Source organism: Scyliorhinus torazame, chromosome 11 (genome assembly GCF_047496885.1).
Source record: "Scyliorhinus torazame isolate Kashiwa2021f chromosome 11, sScyTor2.1, whole genome shotgun sequence".
Classification (NCBI taxonomy): Eukaryota; Metazoa; Chordata; class Chondrichthyes; order Carcharhiniformes; family Scyliorhinidae; genus Scyliorhinus; species Scyliorhinus torazame.
In genome coordinates, this window is record NC_092717.1 from 130,004,552 (window position 1) to 130,023,396 (window position 18,845).

Consider the following 18,845-nt stretch of genomic DNA (forward strand, 5'->3'; position numbering starts at 1 on the left):
CTGAACCTAACACTCACTCACTCTCAGCATTGCGTTCCAGAACCCAACAACTCACTCACTCTCAGCATTGCATTCCACAACCTAACACACACTCACTCTCAAATATTACATTCCAGAACCCAACATCTCGCTACACAACAAAACCTTTTACCACATCTGTCAATCGTTCTTTGCCAATCGGTGTTTCTGATCCTTTTTGCCAATGGGAATAGTTTTTCTCTATCCACTTTAAGCCTCATGATTTTGGATTGTCTCCTTCAAATTTATCAAATATTACATTCCAGAACCCAACATCTCACTCACTCTCAGCATTGTATTCCAGGACCTAACAACTCACTCACTCTCAACATTGCATTCCAGAACCAAACAACCCACTCACTCACAACATTGCATTCCAGTACCCAACAACTCACTCACTCTCAGCATTGCATTCCAGAACCCAACAACTCATTCACTCTCAAATATTGCATTCCTGAACCCAATAACTCAGTCACTCTCAAATATTGCATTCCAGAACCCAACAACTCACTCACTCTCAGCATTGCATTCCAGAACCCAACAACTCACTCACTATCAAATATCACATTCCAGAACCTAGCAACTCACTCACTCTCAGCATTGCTTTCCAGAACCGAACAACTCACTCACTCTCAGCATTGCATACCAGAATCTAACAACTCACTCACTCTCAACATTGCATTCCAGAACCCAACAATTCACACACTCTCAGCATTGCATTCCAGAACCCAATAACTCACTCACTCTCAACATTACATTCCAGAACCTAACAACTCACTCACTCTCAGCATTGCATTCCAGAACCTAACAACTCACTCACGCTCAGCATTGCATTCCAGAACCTAACAACTCACTCACTCTCAAATATTACATTCCAGAACCCAACAACTCACTCACTCTCAGCATTGTATTCCAGAACCTAACAACTCACTCACTCTCAGCATTGCATTCCAGAACCTAACAACTCACGCACTCTCAGCATTGCATTCTAGAACCTAACAACTCACTCACTCTCAGCATTGCATTCCAGAACTCAACAACTCACTTACTCTCAGCATTGCATTCCAGAACCTAACACTCACTCACTCTCAGCATTGCGTTCCAGAACCTAACACTCACTCACTCTCAGCATTGCGTTCCAGAACCTAACAGCTCACTCACTCTCAGCATTGCATTCCAGAACCTAGCAACTCCCGCACTCTCAGCATTGCATTCTGGAACCTAACAACTCACTCACTCTCAGCATTGCATTCCAGAACCTAACACTCACTCACTCTCAGCATTGCGTTCCAGAACCTAACAACTCACTCACACTCAGCATTGCATTCCAGAACCTAACAACTCACTCACGCTCAGCATTGCATTCCAGAACCTATCAACTCACTCACTCTCAAATATTACATTCCAGAACCCAACAACTCACTCACTCTCAGCATTGTATTCCAGAACCTAACAACTCACTCACTCTCAGCATTGCATTCCAGAACCTAACAACTCACGCACTCTCAGCATTGCATTCTAGAACCTAACAACTAACTCACTCTCAGCATTGCATTCCAGAACCCAACAACTCACTCACTCTCAGCATTGCATTCCAGAACCTAACACTCACTCACTCTCAGCATTGCGTTCCAGAACCTAACACTAACTCACTCTCAGCATTGTGTTCCAGAACCCAACAACTCACTCACTCTCAGCATTGCATTCCAGAACCCAACAACTCACTCACTCTCAACATTGCATTCCAGAACCCAACAACTCACTCACTCTCAACATTGCATTCCACAACCTAAAACACACTCACTCTCAAATATTACATTCCAGAACCCAACATCTCACTCACTCTCAGCATTGTATTCCAGAACCTAACAACTCTCTCACTCTCAGCATTGCATTCCAGAACCTAACAACTAACTCACTCTCAGCATTGCATTCCAGAACCCAACAACTCACTCACTCTCAGCATTGCATTCCAGAACCTAACACTCACTCACTCTCAGCATTGCGTTCCACAACCTAACACTCACTCACTCTCAACGTTGCGTTCCTGAACCTAACACTCACTCACTCTCAGCATTGCGTTCCAGAACCTAACAACTCACTCACTCTCAGCATTGCATTCCAGAAACTAACAACTCACGCACTCTCAGCATTGCATTCTAGAACCTAACAACTCACTCACTCTCAGCATTGCATTCCAGAACCCAACAACACACTCACTCTCAACATTACATTCCACAACCTAACACACACTCACTCTCAAATATTACATTCCAGAACCCAACATCTCATCACTCTCAGCATTGTATTCCAGAACCTAACACTCACTCACTCTCAGCATTGCGTTCCTGAACCTAACACTCACTCACTCTCAGCATTGCGTTCCAGAACCTAACAACTCACTCACTCTCAGCATTGCATTCCAGAACCCAACAACTCACTCACTCTCAACATTGCATTCCTCAACCTAAAACACACTCACTCTCAAATATTACATTCCAGAACCCAACATCTCACTCACTCTCAGCATTGTATTCCAGAACCTAACAACTCACTCACTCTCAGCATTGCATTCCAGAACCTAACAACTAACTCACTCTCAGCATTGCATTCCAGAACCCAACAACTCACTCACTCTCAGCATTGCATTCCAGAACCTAACACTCACTCACGCTCAGCGTTGCCTTCCAGAACCTAACACTCACTCACTCTCAGCATTGCGTTCCAGAACCAAACAACTAACTCACTCTCAGCATTGCATTCCAGAACCTAACAACTCACGCACTCTCAGCATTGCATTCTAGAACCTAACAACTCACTCACTCTCAGCATTGCATTCCAGAACCTAACACTCACTCACTCTCAGCATTGCGTTCCAGAACCTAACAACTCACTCACTCTCAGCATTGCATTCCAGAACCAAACAACTCACGCACTCTCAGCATTGCATTCTAGAACTTAACAACTCACTCACTCTCAGCATTGCATTCCAGAACCCAACAACTCACTCACTCTCAACATTGCATTCCACAACCTAACACACACTCACTCTCAAATATTACATTCCAGAACCCAACATCTCATCACTCTCAGCATTGTATTCCAGAACCTAACAACTCACTCACTCTCAGCATTGCATTCCAGAACCTAACAACTCACTCACTCTCAGCAATGCATTCCAGAACCCAACAACTCACTCACTCTCAGCATTGCATTCCACAACCTAACACACACTCACTCTCAAATATTACATTCCAGAACCCAACATCTCATCACTCTCAGCATTGTATTCCAGAACCTAACAACTCACTCACTCTCAGCATTGCATTCCAGAACCTAACAACTCACTCACTCTCAGCAATGCATTCCAGAACCCAACAACTCACTCACTCTCAGCATTGCATTCCACAACCTAACACTCACTCACTCTCAGCATTGCATTCCAGAACCCAACAACTCATTCACTCTCAAATATTGCATTCCTGAACCCAATAACTCAGTCACTCTCAAATATTGCATTCCAGAACCCAACAACTCACTCACTCTCAGCATTGCATTCCAGAACCCAACAACTCACTCACTCTCAAATATCACATTCCAGAACCTAGCAACTCACTCACTCTCAGCATTGCTTTCCAGAACCTAACAACTCACTCACTCTCAGCATTGCATACTAGAATCTAACAACTCACTCACTCTCAACATTGCATTCCAGAACCCAACAATTCACACACTCTCAGCATTGCATTCCAGAACCCAATAACTCACTCACTCTCAACATTACATTCCAGAACCTAACAACTCACTCACTCTCAGCATTGCATTCCAGAACCTAACAACTCACTCACGCTCAGCATTGCATTCCAGAACCTAACAACTCACTCACTCTCAAATATTACATTCCAGAACCCAACAACTCACTCACTCTCAGCATTGTATTCCAGAACCTAACAACTCACTCACTCTCAGCATTGCATTCCAGAACCTAATAACTCACGCACTCTCAGCATTGCATTCTAGAACCTAACAACTCACTCACTCTCAGCATTGCATTCCAGAACTCAACAACTCACTTACTCTCAGCATTGCATTCCAGAACCGAACACTCACTCACTCTCAGCATTGCGTTCCAGAACCTAACACTCACTCACTCTCAGCATTGCGTTCCAGAACCTAACAGCTCACTCACTCTCAGCATTGCATTCCAGAAACTAGCAACTCCCGCACTCTCAGCATTGCATTCTGGAACCTAACAACTCACTCACTCTCAGCATTGCATTCCAGAACCCAACAAATCACTCACTCTCAGCATTGCATTCCAGAACCTAACAACTCACTCACTCTCAGCATTGCATTCCAGAACCTAACAACTCACTCACGCTCAGCATTGCATTCCAGAACCTATCAACTCACTCACTCTCAAATATTACATTCCAGAACCCAACAACTCACTCACTCTCAGCATTGTATTCCAGAACCTAACAACTCACTCACTCTCAGCATTGCATTCCAGAACCTAACAACTCACGCACTCTCAGCATTGCATTCTAGAACCTAACAACTAACTCACTCTCAGCATTGCATTCCAGAACCCAACAACTCACTCACTCTCAGCATTGCATTCCAGAACCTAACACTCACCCACTCTCATCATTGCGTTCCAGAACCTAACACTCACTCACTCTCAGCATTGTGTTCCAGAACCCAACAACTCACTCACTCTCAGCATTGCATTCCAGAACCCAACAACTCACTCACTCTCAACATTGCATTCCAGAACCCCACAACTCACTCACTCTCAACATTGCATTCCACAACCTAAAACACACTCACTCTCAAATATTACATTCCAGAACCCAACATCTCACTCACTCTCAGCATTGTATTCCAGAACCTAACAACTCTCTCACTCTCAGCATTGCATTCCAGAACCTAACAACTAACTCACTCTCAGCATTGCATTCCAGAACCCAACAACTCACTCACTCTCAGCATTGCATTCCAGAACCTAACACTCACTCACTCTCAGCATTGCGTTCCACAACCTAACACTCACTCACTCTCAACGTTGCGTTCCTGAACCTAACACTCACTCACTCTCAGCATTGCGTTCCAGAACCTAACAACTCACTCACTCTCAGCATTGCATTCCAGAAACTAACAACTCACGCACTCTCAGCATTGCATTCTAGAACCTAACAACTCACTCACTCTCAGCATTGCATTCCAGAACCCAACAACACACTCACTCTCAACATTACATTCCACAACCTAACACACACTCACTCTCAAATATTACATTCCAGAACCCAACATCTCATCACTCTCAGCATTGTATTCCAGAACCTAACACTCACTCACTCTCAGCATTGCGTTCCTGAACCTAACACTCACTCACTCTCAGCATTGCGTTCCAGAACCTAACAACTCACTCACTCTCAGCATTGCATTCCAGAACCCAACAACTCACTCACTCTCAACATTGCATTCCTCAACCTAAAACACACTCACTCTCAAATATTACATTCCAGAACCCAACATCTCACTCACTCTCAGCATTGTATTCCAGAACCTAACAACTCACTCACTCTCAGCATTGCATTCCAGAACCTAACAACTAACTCACTCTCAGCATTGCATTCCAGAACCCAACAAATCACTCACTCTCAGCATTGCATTCCAGAACCTAACACTCACTCACTCTCAGCGTTGCCTTCCAGAACCTAACACTCACTCACTCTCAGCATTGCGTTCCAGAACCAAACAACTAACTCACTCTCAGCATTGCATTCCAGAACCTAACAACTCACGCACTCTCAGCATTGCATTCTAGAACCTAACAACTCACTCACTCTCAGCATTGCATTCCAGAACCTAACACTCACTCACTCTCAGCATTGCGTTCCAGAACCTAACAACTCACTCACTCTCAGCATTGCATTCCAGAACCAAACAACTCACGCACTCTCAGCATTGCATTCTAGAACTTAACAACTCACTCACTCTCAGCATTGCATTCCAGAACCCAACAACTCACTCACTCTCAACATTGCATTCCACAACCTAACACACACTCACTCTCAAATATTACATTCCAGAACCCAACATCTCATCACTCTCAGCATTGTATTCCAGAACCTAACAACTCACTCACTCTCAGCATTGCATTCCAGAACCTAACAACTCACTCACTCTCAGCAATGCATTCCAGAAACCAACAACTCACTCACTCTCAGCATTGCATTCCACAACCTAACACACACTCACTCTCAAATATTACATTCCAGAACCCAACAACTCACTCACTCTCAACATTGCATTCCAGAACCCAACAATTCACACACTCTCAGCATTGCATTCCAGAACCCAATAACTCACTCACTCTCAACATTACATTCCAGAACCTAACAACTCACTCACTCTCAGCATTGCATTCCAGAACCTAACAACTCACTCACGCTCAGCATTGCATTCCAGAACCTAACAACTCACTCACTCTCAAATATTACATTCCAGAACCCAACAACTCACTCACTCTCAGCATTGTATTCCAGAACCTAACAACTCACTCACTCTCAGCATTGCATTCCAGAACCTAACAACTCACGCACTCTCAGCATTGCATTCTAGAACCTAACAACTCACTCACTCTCAGCATTGCATTCCAGAACTCAACAACTCACTTACTCTCAGCATTGCATTCCAGAACCTAACACTCACTCACTCTCAGCATTGCGTTCCAGAACCTAACACTCACTCACTCTCAGCATTGCGTTCCAGAACCTAACAGCTCACTCACTCTCAGCATTGCATTCCAGAACCTAGCAACTCCCGCACTCTCAGCATTGCATTCTGGAACCTAACAACTCACTCACTCTCAGCATTGCATTCCAGAACCCAACAAATCACTCACTCTCAGCATTGCATTCCAGAACCTAACAACTCACTCACTCTCAGCATTGCATTCCAGAACCTAACAACTCACTCACGCTCAGCATTGCATTCCAGAACCTATCAACTCACTCACTCTCAAATATTACATTCCAGAACCCAACAACTCACTCACTCTCAGCATTGTATTCCAGAACCTAACAACTCACTCACTCTCAGCATTGCATTCCAGAACCTAACAACTCACGCACTCTCAGCATTGCATTCTAGAACCTAACAACTAACTCACTCTCAGCATTGCATTCCAGAACCCAACAACTCACTCACTCTCAGCATTGCATTCCAGAACCTAACACTCACTCACTCTCAGCATTGCGTTCCAGAACCTAACACTCACTCACTCTCAGCATTGTGTTCCAGAACCCAACAACTCACTCACTCTCAGCATTGCATTCCAGAACCCAACAACTCACTCACTCTCAACATTGCATTCCAGAACCTAACACTCACTCACCCTCAGCATTGCGTTCCAGAACCTAACAACTCACTCACTCTCAGCATTGCATTCCAGAAACTAACAACTCACGCACTCTCAGCATTGCATTCTAGAACCTAACAACTCACTCACTCTCAGCATTGCATTCCAGAACCCAACAACACACTCACTCTCAACATTACATTCCACAACCTAACACACACTCACTCTCAAATATTACATTCCAGAACCCAACATCTCATCACTCTCAACATTGCATTCCTCAACCTAAAACACACTCACTCTCAAATATTACATTCCAGAACCCAACATCTCACTCACTCTCAGCATTGTATTCCAGAACCTAACAACTCACTCACTCTCAGCATTGCATTCCAGAACCTAACAACTAACTCACTCTCAGCATTGCATTCCAGAACCCAACAACTCACTCACTCTCAGCATTGCATTCCAGAACCTAACACTCACTCACTCTCAGCGTTGCCTTCCAGAACCTAACACTCACTCACTCTCAGCATTGCGTTCCAGAACCAAACAACTAACTCACTCTCAGCATTGCATTCCAGAACCTAACAACTCACGCACTCTCAGCATTGCATTCTAGAACCTAACAACTCACTCACTCTCAGCATTGCATTCCAGAACCTAACACTCACTCACTCTCAGCATTGCGTTCCAGAACCTAACAACTCACTCACTCTCAGCATTGCATTCCAGAACCAAACAACTCACGCACTCTCAGCATTGCATTCTAGAACTTAACAACTCACTCACTCTCAGCATTGCATTCCAGAACCCAACAACTCACTCACTCTCAACATTGCATTCCACAACCTAACACACACTCACTCTCAAATATTACATTCCAGAACCCAACATCTCATCACTCTCAGCATTGTATTCCAGAACCTAACAACTCACTCACTCTCAGCATTGCATTCCAGAACCTAACAACTCACTCACTCTCAGCAATGCATTCCAGAACCCAACAACTCACTCACTCTCAGCATTGCATTCCACAACCTAACACACACTCACTCTCAAATATTACATTCCAGAACCCAACAACTCACTCACTCTCAACATTGCATTCCAGAACCCAACAATTCACACACTCTCAGCATTGCATTCCAGAACCCAATAACTCACTCACTCTCAACATTACATTCCAGAACCTAACAACTCACTCACTCTCAGCATTGCATTCCAGAACCTAACAACTCACTCACGCTCAGCATTGCATTCCAGAACCTAACAACTCACTCACTCTCAAATATTACATTCCAGAACCCAACAACTCACTCACTCTCAGCATTGTATTCCAGAACCTAACAACTCACTCACTCTCAGCATTGCATTCCAGAACCTAACAACTCACGCACTCTCAGCATTGCATTCTAGAACCTAACAACTCACTCACTCTCAGCATTGCATTCCAGAACTCAACAACTCACTTACTCTCAGCATTGCATTCCAGAACCTAACACTCACTCACTCTCAGCATTGCGTTCCAGAACTTAACACTCTCTCACTCTCAGCATTGCGTTCCAGAACCTAACAGCTCACTCACTCTCAGCATTGCATTCCAGAACCTAGCAACTCCCGCACTCTCAGCATTGCATTCTGGAACCTAACAACTCACTCACTCTCAGCATTGCATTCCAGAACCCAACAAATCACTCACTCTCAGCATTGCATTCCAGAACCTAACAACTCACTCACTCTCAGCATTGCATTCCAGAACCTAACAACTCACTCACGCTCAGCATTGCATTCCAGAACCTATCAACTCACTCACTCTCAAATATTACATTCCAGAACCCAACAACTCACTCACTCTCAGCATTGTATTCCAGAACCTAACAACTCACTCACTCTCAGCATTGCATTCCAGAACCTAACAACTCACGCACTCTCAGCATTGCATTCTAGAACCTAACAACTAACTCACTCTCAGCATTGCATTCCAGAACCCAACAACTCACTCACTCTCAGCATTGCATTCCAGAACCTAACACTCACTCACTCTCAGCATTGCGTTCCAGAACCTAACACTCACTCACTCTCAGCATTGTGTTCCAGAACCCAACAACTCACTCACTCTCAGCATTGCATTCCAGAACCCAACAACTCACTCACTCTCAACATTGCATTCCAGAACCCAACAACTCACTCACTCTCAACATTGCATTCCACAACCTAAAACACACTCACTCTCAAATATTACATTCCAGAACCCAACATCTCACTCACTCTCAGCATTGTATTCCAGAACCTAACAACTCTCTCACTCTCAGCATTGCATTCCAGAACCTTACAACTAACTCACTCTCAGCATTGCATTCCAGAACCCAACAACTCACTCACTCTCAGCATTGCATTCCAGAACCTAACACTCACTCACTCTCAGCATTGCGTTCCACAACCTAACACTCACTCACTCTCAACGTTGCGTTCCTGAACCTAACACTCACTCACTCTCAGCATTGCGTTCCAGAACCTAACAACTCACTCACTCTCAGCATTGCGTTCCAGAACCTAACACTCACTCACTCTCAGCATTGCGTTCCAGAACCAAACAACTAACTCACTCTCAGCATTGCATTCCAGAACCTAACAACTCACGCACTCTCAGCATTGCATTCTAGAACCTAACAACTCACTCACTCTCAGCATTGCATTCCAGAACCTAACACTCACTCACTCTCAGCATTGCGTTCCAGAACCTAACAACTCACTCACTCTCAGCATTGCATTCCAGAACCAAACAACTCACGCACTCTCAGCATTGCATTCTAGAACTTAACAACTCACTCACTCTCAGCATTGCATTCCAGAACCCAACAGCTCACTCACTCTCAGCATTGCGTTCCACAACCTAACACTCACTCACTCTCAACGTTGCGTTCCTGAACCTAACACTCACTCACTCTCAGCATTGCGTTCCAGAACCTAACAACTCACTCACTCTCAGCATTGCGTTCCAGAACCTAACACTCACTCACTCTCAGCATTGCGTTCCAGAACCAAACAACTAACTCACTCTCAGCATTGCATTCCAGAACCTAACAACTCACGCACTCTCAGCATTGCATTCTAGAACCTAACAACTCACTCACTCTCAGCATTGCATTCCAGAACCTAACACTCACTCACTCTCAGCATTGCGTTCCAGAACCTAACAACTCACTCACTCTCAGCATTGCATTCCAGAACCAAACAACTCACGCACTCTCAGCATTGCATTCTAGAACTTAACAACTCACTCACTCTCAGCATTGCATTCCAGAACCCAACAGCTCACTCACTCTCAACATTGCATTCCACAACCTAACACACACTCACTCTCAAATATTACATTCCAGAACCCAACATCTCATCACTCTCAGCATTGTATTCCAGAACCTAACAACTCACTCACTCTCAGCATTGCATTCCAGAACCTAACAACTCACTCACTCTCAGCAATGCATTCCAGAACCCAACAACTCACTCACTCTCAGCATTGCATTCCACAACCTAACACACACTCACTCTCAAATAATAGATTCCAGAACCCAACATCTCGCTACACAACAAAATCTTTTACCATTTCTGTCAATCGTTCTTTGCCAATCGGTGTTTCTGATCCTTTTTGCCAATGGGAATAGTTTTTCTCTATCCACATTAAGCCTCATGATTTTGGATTGTCTCCTTCAAATTTATCAAATATTACATTCCAGAACCCAACATCTCACTCACTCTCAGCATTGTATTCCAGGACCTAACAACTCACTCACTCTCAGCATTGCATTCCAGAACCAAACAACCCACTCACTCACAACATTGCATTCCAGTACCCAACAACTCACTCACTCTCAGCATTGCATTCCAGAACATAACAACTCATTCACTCTCAAATATTGCATTCCTGAACCCAACAACTCAGTCACTCTCAAATATTGCATTCCAGAACCTAGCACTCACTCACTCTCAGCATTGCATTCCAGAACCTAACTATTCACTCACTCTCAGCACTGCATTCCAGAACCAAACAACTCACTCACTCTCAGCATTGCATTCCAGAACCCAACAACTCACTCACTCTCTGCATTGCATTCCAGAACCCAACAACTCACTCACTCTCAGCATTGCATTCCAGAACCCATCAACTCACTCACTCTCAAATATCACATTCCAGAACCTAGCAACTCACTCACTCTCAGCATTGCATTCCAGAACCTAACAACTCACTCACTCTCAGCATTGCATTCCAGAACCCAACAACTCACTCACTCTCAGCATTGCATTCCAGAACACAACAACTCACTCACTCTCAGCATTGCATTCCAGAACCTAACAACTCACTCACTCTCAAATATTACATTCCAGAACCCAACAACTCACTCACTCTCAGCATTGTATTCCAGAACCTAACAACTCACTCACTCTCAGCATTGCATTCCAGAACCTAACAACTCATGCACTCTCAGCATTGCATTCTAGAACCTAACAACTCACTCACTCTCAGCATTGCATTCCAGAACACAACAACTCACTTACTCTCAGCCTTGCATTCTAGAACCTAACAACTCACTCACTCTCAGCATTGCATTCCAGAACCTAACACTCACTCACTCTCAGCATTGCGTTCCAGAACCTAACAACTCACTCACTCTCAGCATTGCATTCCAGAACCCAACAACTCACTCACTCTCAGCATTGCATTCCCGAACCTAACACTCACTCACTCTCAGCAATCCGTTCCTGAACCTAACATTCACTCACTCTCAGCATTGCGTTCCAGAACCTAACAACTCACTCACTCTCAGCATTGCATTCCAGAACCTAACAACTCACGCACTCTCAGCATTGCATTCTAGAACCTAACAACTCACTCACTCTCAACATTGCATTCCACAACCTAACACACACTCACTTTCAAATATTACATTCCAGAACCCAACATCTCACTCACTCTCAGCATTGTATTCCAGAACCTAACAACTCACTCACTCTCAGCATTGCATTCCAGAACCTAACAACTCACTCACTCTCAGCATTGCATTCCAGGACCCAACAACTCACTCACTCTCAGCATTGCATTCCACAACCTAACACACACTCACTCTCAAATATTACATTCCAGAACCCAACATCTCATCACTCTCAGCATTGCATTCCAGAACCCAACAACTCACTCACTCTAAGCATTGCATTCCCGAACCTAACACTCACTCACTCTCAGCATTGTGTTCCTGAACCCAACAACTCACTCACTCTCAGCATTGCATTCCAGAACCCAACAACTCACTCACTCTCAAATATCACATTCCAGAACCTAGCAACTCACTCACTCTCAGCATTGCATTCCAGAACCTAACAACTCACTCACTCTCAGCATTGCATTCCAGAACCCAACAACTCACTCACTCTCAGCATTGCATTCCAGAACCCAACAACTCACTCACTCTCAGCATTGCATTCCAGAATCTAACAACTCGTTCACTCTCAACATTGCATTCCAGAACCCAACAATTCACACACTCTCAGCATTGCATTCCAGAACCCAATAACTCACTCACTCTCAACATTGCATTCCAGAACCGAACAACTCACTCACTCTCAGCATTGCATTCCAGAACCTAACAACTCACTCACGCTCAGCATTGCATTCCAGAACCTATCAACTCACTCACTCTCAAATATTACATTCCAGAACCCAAGAACTCACTCACTCTCAGCATTGTATTCCAGAACCCAACAACTCACACTCTCAGCATTGCAATCCAGAACCTAACAACTCACGCACTCTCAGCATTGCATTCTAGAACCTAACAACTCACTCACTCTCAGCATTGCATTCCAGAACCCAACAACTCACTCACTCTCAACATTGCATTCCACAACCTAACACACACTCACTCTCAAATATTACATTCCAGAACCCAACAACTCACTCACTCTCAGCATTGCATTCCAGAACCGAACAACTCACTTACTCTCAGCATTGCATTCCAGAACCTAACACTCACTCACTCTCAGCATTGCGTTCCAGAACCTAACACTCACTCACTCTCAGCATTGCGTTCCAGAACCTAACAACTCACTCACTCTCAGCATTGCATTCCAGAACCTAACAACTCACGCATTCTCAGCATTGCATTCTTGAACCTAACAACTCACTCACTCTCAAATATTACATTCCGGAACCCAACATCTCACTCACTCTCAGCATTGTATTCCAGAACCTAACAACTCACTCACTCTCAGCATTGCATTCCAGAACCTAACAACTCACTCACTCTCTGCATTGCATTCCAGAACCCAACAACTCACTCACTCTCAGCATTGCATTCCACAACCTAACACACACTCACTCTCAAATATTACATTCCAGAACCCAACATCTCATCACTCTCAGCATTGCATTCCAGAACCCAACATCTCACTCACTCTCAGCATTGTATTCCAGAACCTAACAACTCACTCACTCTCAGCATTGCATTCCAGAACCTAACAACTCACGCACTCTCAGCATTGCATTCTAGAACCTAACAACTCACGCACTCTCAGCATTGCATTCTAGAACCTAACAACTCACGCACTCTCAGCATTGCATTCTAGAACCTAACAACTCACTCACTCTCAGCATTGCGTTCCAGAACCTAACAACTCACTCACTCTCAGCATTGCATTCTAGAACCTAACAACTCACTCACTCTCAGCATTGCATTCCAGAACCTAACAACTCACGCACTCTCAGCATTGCATTCTAGAACCTAACAACTCACTCACTCTCAACATTGCATTCCACAACCTAACACACACTCACTCTCAAATATTACATCCCAGAACCCAACATCTCACTCACTCTCAGCATTGTGTTCCAGAACCTAACAACTCACTCACTCTCAGCATTGCATTCCAGAACCTAACAACTCACTCACTCTCAGCATTGCATTCCAGAACCCAACAACTCACTCACTCTCAGCATTGCATTCCACAACCTAACACACACTTACTCTCAAATATTACATTCCAGAACCCAACATCTCGCTACACTACAAAACCTTTTACCATTTCTGTCAATCGTTCTTTGCCAATCGGTGTTTCTGATCCTTTTTGCCAATGGGAATAGTTTTTCTCTATCCACTTTAAGCCTCATGATTTTGAATAATCTCCTTCAAATTTATCAAATCTGCTCTCAGCTTCCTCCACTCTGACTTCCAGTGGCAGCATGGAGGTGGACGTCGCACGTTTGGTGGCTCCTGTTAGAGGCTCGGGTTTTTGGACATTTATGCCCGGCTTCAGGGGTAGTTTGTGAATAGGTTGATATGGGAAGTTATATGGAAAGTGTGAAATGTCAAAGACCCAGAAGAAGGGTGCTGGAAAGAAGTGGCGAGTGAAAGTCCGCCATCGGGTGAGGCTGTGGGTTGGGTAGGGCCGCTCCCCTCAGATTGGGAATTCTGACCATCGTGATATTGGGGTAGCTCGAGAGGCTGTTCTCCAAACATGTGGAAGTGCTTCGGTGGGAGACGATAACTGCAATAAAAGAGTGGGTGGAGGAGGCGATTTCCCCGGTAAAGGCAGCAGTGATGGTGCCATCGGTCGAGGTGCGGGAGTAAGGAGAGCAGCTGAAGGGGATGGAGGAGGCATTGTAGCAACATAGCGACCAGGTCACCTCGATGGGTGAGGAGCTGCAGAGGGTGGTGGAGGTCAACAAAGGGCTCAGAGCTAAGATGGAGAACCAGAAGAACAGGTCAAGGAGGCAAAATCTGTGAATCGTGGGGATGCGTGGGGGGTGCTGGATCCAAGGCCGACCAAGTACTTTGCAAAGTTGATGGGGGAGGGGGAAGAACCCTCCCACTATGAGTTTCTTCCAGCATTGCAGGCCAGTCCAGACGTTGTTGCTGGTGGCGCTGACTCCCATGCCACCTGCACCCAGGCATGGGGAACCGCAGCTGGCAGCTGACAGCCTCGTTCCCGGACCAGGGTACAGAATGGCTCACCTCTCCTCCATGGCATCCAGGAGGGGCTGAGTGTCTTGCTGCCATCTTGTTGGCAGGGATGGTGTGTGTGGGCAGTGAGGTGTGTATCTACAGCTGCAGCTTGTCAGCCTCCTGAGTGTCAATCTCGGACCCGGCGAATCCAGGTGCGGCGCCAGTTTTGTTGTCGTGGAAGCCCAGGAATCCTGCCCCGGCATCAGCAATTAGCGCTGAATTCTCCGATTTTGCGGCTAAGTGCCAAAGCCGGCGTGGGAACTGTGGCGTTTTACGATGCGAAATTCAATGTCAAACCCTCTCCGATTCTGGGACTGGTGAGGGGTTAGCAGCGGCGATGGGTAAAACACCCAGCTGCCGTGCCAAAAACGGCCGGAGAATGTCCAGGTCCGTGGCTGCGCATGCGCACGGCGGCGACCTACAGCGGTTGCGCAGTACAACAAGGTGCCAGCCATGCGCGGACCCGACTTGCAAGACATAGAAGCATAGAATATAGGACCAGGAGGAGGCCATTCAGCCCTGCGAGCCTGCCCTGCCATTCATTATGATCATGGCTGATCATTCAACTCAATAGCCTAATCCTACTTCCTCACACATATCATTTGATCCCCTTCACCCTAAGTGCTATTTATTACTGCTTCTTGAAAACATAGGGGATTGGATTCACCGCACCCCGACGCCAAAATTGCTGTCAGCTCCGGTTCGGTGATTCACCGGGCACCGAAAAGCAGTGTCACCGGGGAGTACGCCGCATCGTCGGGGGCCATTGCCAGAGGCACTCCTCCACCCCCGACTGGCTGAGTTCCCGACGGCATGGACTAACCTGGTCCAGCCGGTCGGGATGCTCTTGTGGCGGCTGCGGACTCAGTCCGCGGCTCCCCTGGCCAGGGGCGGGAGGATCGGAGGCCGGGAAATGTTCTTGCGGGGTTTGAGTGTTGGGCACACGGCCGGTCGGGGGGGGGGGGGGGGGTCCTCCTTTGTGGGTCTACCTTTGCGGTCCGAGTCCGCCATGGAGCACGGCGCAGCCGCTGGAGGCCGCTGCCGTGCGCTTGCGCGGCCTCTGACCCGGAAGTGTGGGGGCCCGTGTCTGCAGCAAAAGCTACGAGATTTACTCCAGGTCCCTGTTAACCCCCTGCAGGGCTATGAATTTCTGTCACTTTGTTCCAGGATTTTCAGGAGTAAAACTCCATGGTTTGGTGCCGGCGTGGGGACATAGTCCCAATAATGGAGAATCCAATCCACAATGTTTTGGCCTCAACTACTTCCTGTGGTAACAAATTCCACAGGCCGACCACTCTCTGGGTGAAGAAATGTTTCCTTACCTTTGTCCAAAATGATCTATCCTGTATCCTCAGACTGTGACACCAGGGTTCTGAACACACCACCATCCTTCCTGCATCTACCCTCTCAGGAGTGAAATTAGGAAACACTTTGCATGCAAAGGGTCGTAGAAATTTGGAACTCTTTCCAACAAATGGCAATTAGTGTTAGATCAATAATGAATTTCAAATCTGAGCTTGATAGCATTAAATTAAATCACTTACTTATTTTTGTTTACATAAAGTATCCCTTGCCTTGGTTCTAGTATGAGAATGAGTAATATTTGTGGAAATGCTTCTACAGGACCCAACAAATTACTCCAGTTGACCTCTAATTATTGCACAGTTCTGCAGCAATAGCTGCCTGCCCCAAATCCATACAATTGGCCTGTGTGGTGTACAAGCCAACACATTTCCCTCGCTCTCCAATTGGTGAGCTGCCTCAGAGTACAATTTGACACTAGTAGGTCACAGCCATGCACCAATGAAATCTGACCACAGAGACGATCCAAGACCTCGGCCGTGATAGGATAAGTGGCGCGTTTGCAACACCCTGCCACCTGTTCGATGATGGGTAATAAAGTGAGAAACTTTACATTGAATTAAAAGAAGCAATACCAAAAAAGGTAACAAACTGAAAGAAAAAAGCCCTTCCCCCAACCTGTCGGTAGCACTATCCACATGGAGGATCCACATAGTATACCAATATACATATATAAATACAGCAATTCTGAAGGCACTTAATTCCTTTAAGTATTAGTGTTAATATATTCAAATTATATTTGACAATGCAGTCAGCTTATTGTGTAATTTATTTATCTTTGAGGAGATCTTGGTTGAAATTAAAGATCTGTTTCAGATTTTCTGTAGCAACGAAAGCTACAGATCAAATTTTGAAGAGGTCAATCGGCAGACAAGTGCGATTTTTAAGAGCTGACATCATGTGGCACACACCAGTAACAACTTCCGACAATGCAGCCTGGCAGCAGCCTTTCCTGTTATGGAAGTCTTGTAAAGTCAAGCAGAAATCTGTTATTGCTTGTATAAATATCTCAACAAACATAGGAAATTAAATTGAAGCTGTCGCAGCTGATAATTTTCAGCATATAAACATGCCACAGATTCTTGAAATCCCAAAAGAAAAAAAATCTTTTACAAGATAATATATGCAGCAGTATCTCAAAAATGAGAATTGCATTACGACTGCACATTGGAAGGCTTCCAAAAACTAAGATATGCCATATAATTAATCAATTATTCTTATAACTAGTATTTGTATCAGACATTATTGCTTACTGTTCTAATTATAGGATTAACCAGATTTTTCAATTCTTATTTGATCACTTGAGTTGATAATGACAGGATTATAATAAAATAAGTAAGTGATTTAATTTGGTTCAGTTGAGAGTAGATGGTTGAGTGTTCAAGCCCCAGCCTGGGATTTCAACTCATAGTTTAATCTACTTCTTTGATTCAGTAAGAAGTCTTACAACACCAGGTTAAAGTCCAACAGGTTTGTTTCGATGTCACTAGCTTTCGGAGCGCTGCTCCTTCCTCAGGTGAATGAAGAGGTATGTTCACCTGAGGAAGGAGCAGCGCTCCGAAAGCTAGTGACATCGAAACAAACCTGTTGGGCTTTAACCTGGTGTTGTAAGACTTCTTACTGTGCTCACCCATAAATTATCTACACTCCATGGAATCTTCAGCAATCAAAACGTGATTCCATTAGTCTTTTATTTATAACCAAGTAAATGGTTAAAATCAATATTTACCTCACTCTTTTACTACTCCTTAATTCCAACTTTAGCAGACAAAGTCTGGGTAGCTTAACCTAGGTTCTTTAATAATATTACTGCAACAAATATATACTATAACCCAGCCTTTCTAAAAACATTTTTGCAACGGATATAAAATATAATATATAACAATTTCTACATTCATCACAAGACAACCTGTATGGGAAAATTGAGAGATAAAGGGGCAAAGGTGCTAAATACACATATTTGCAATAAGAGACTGCTGAAGTGGATTTATAAGTTAATACGTTAGATTTAGAAATTTGCATTATGAGATAGTTAGGGATTTGAATTTTCAATTTACAAAACTTGGAACTTTCATAACTCCAAATTCTTCAAAGTA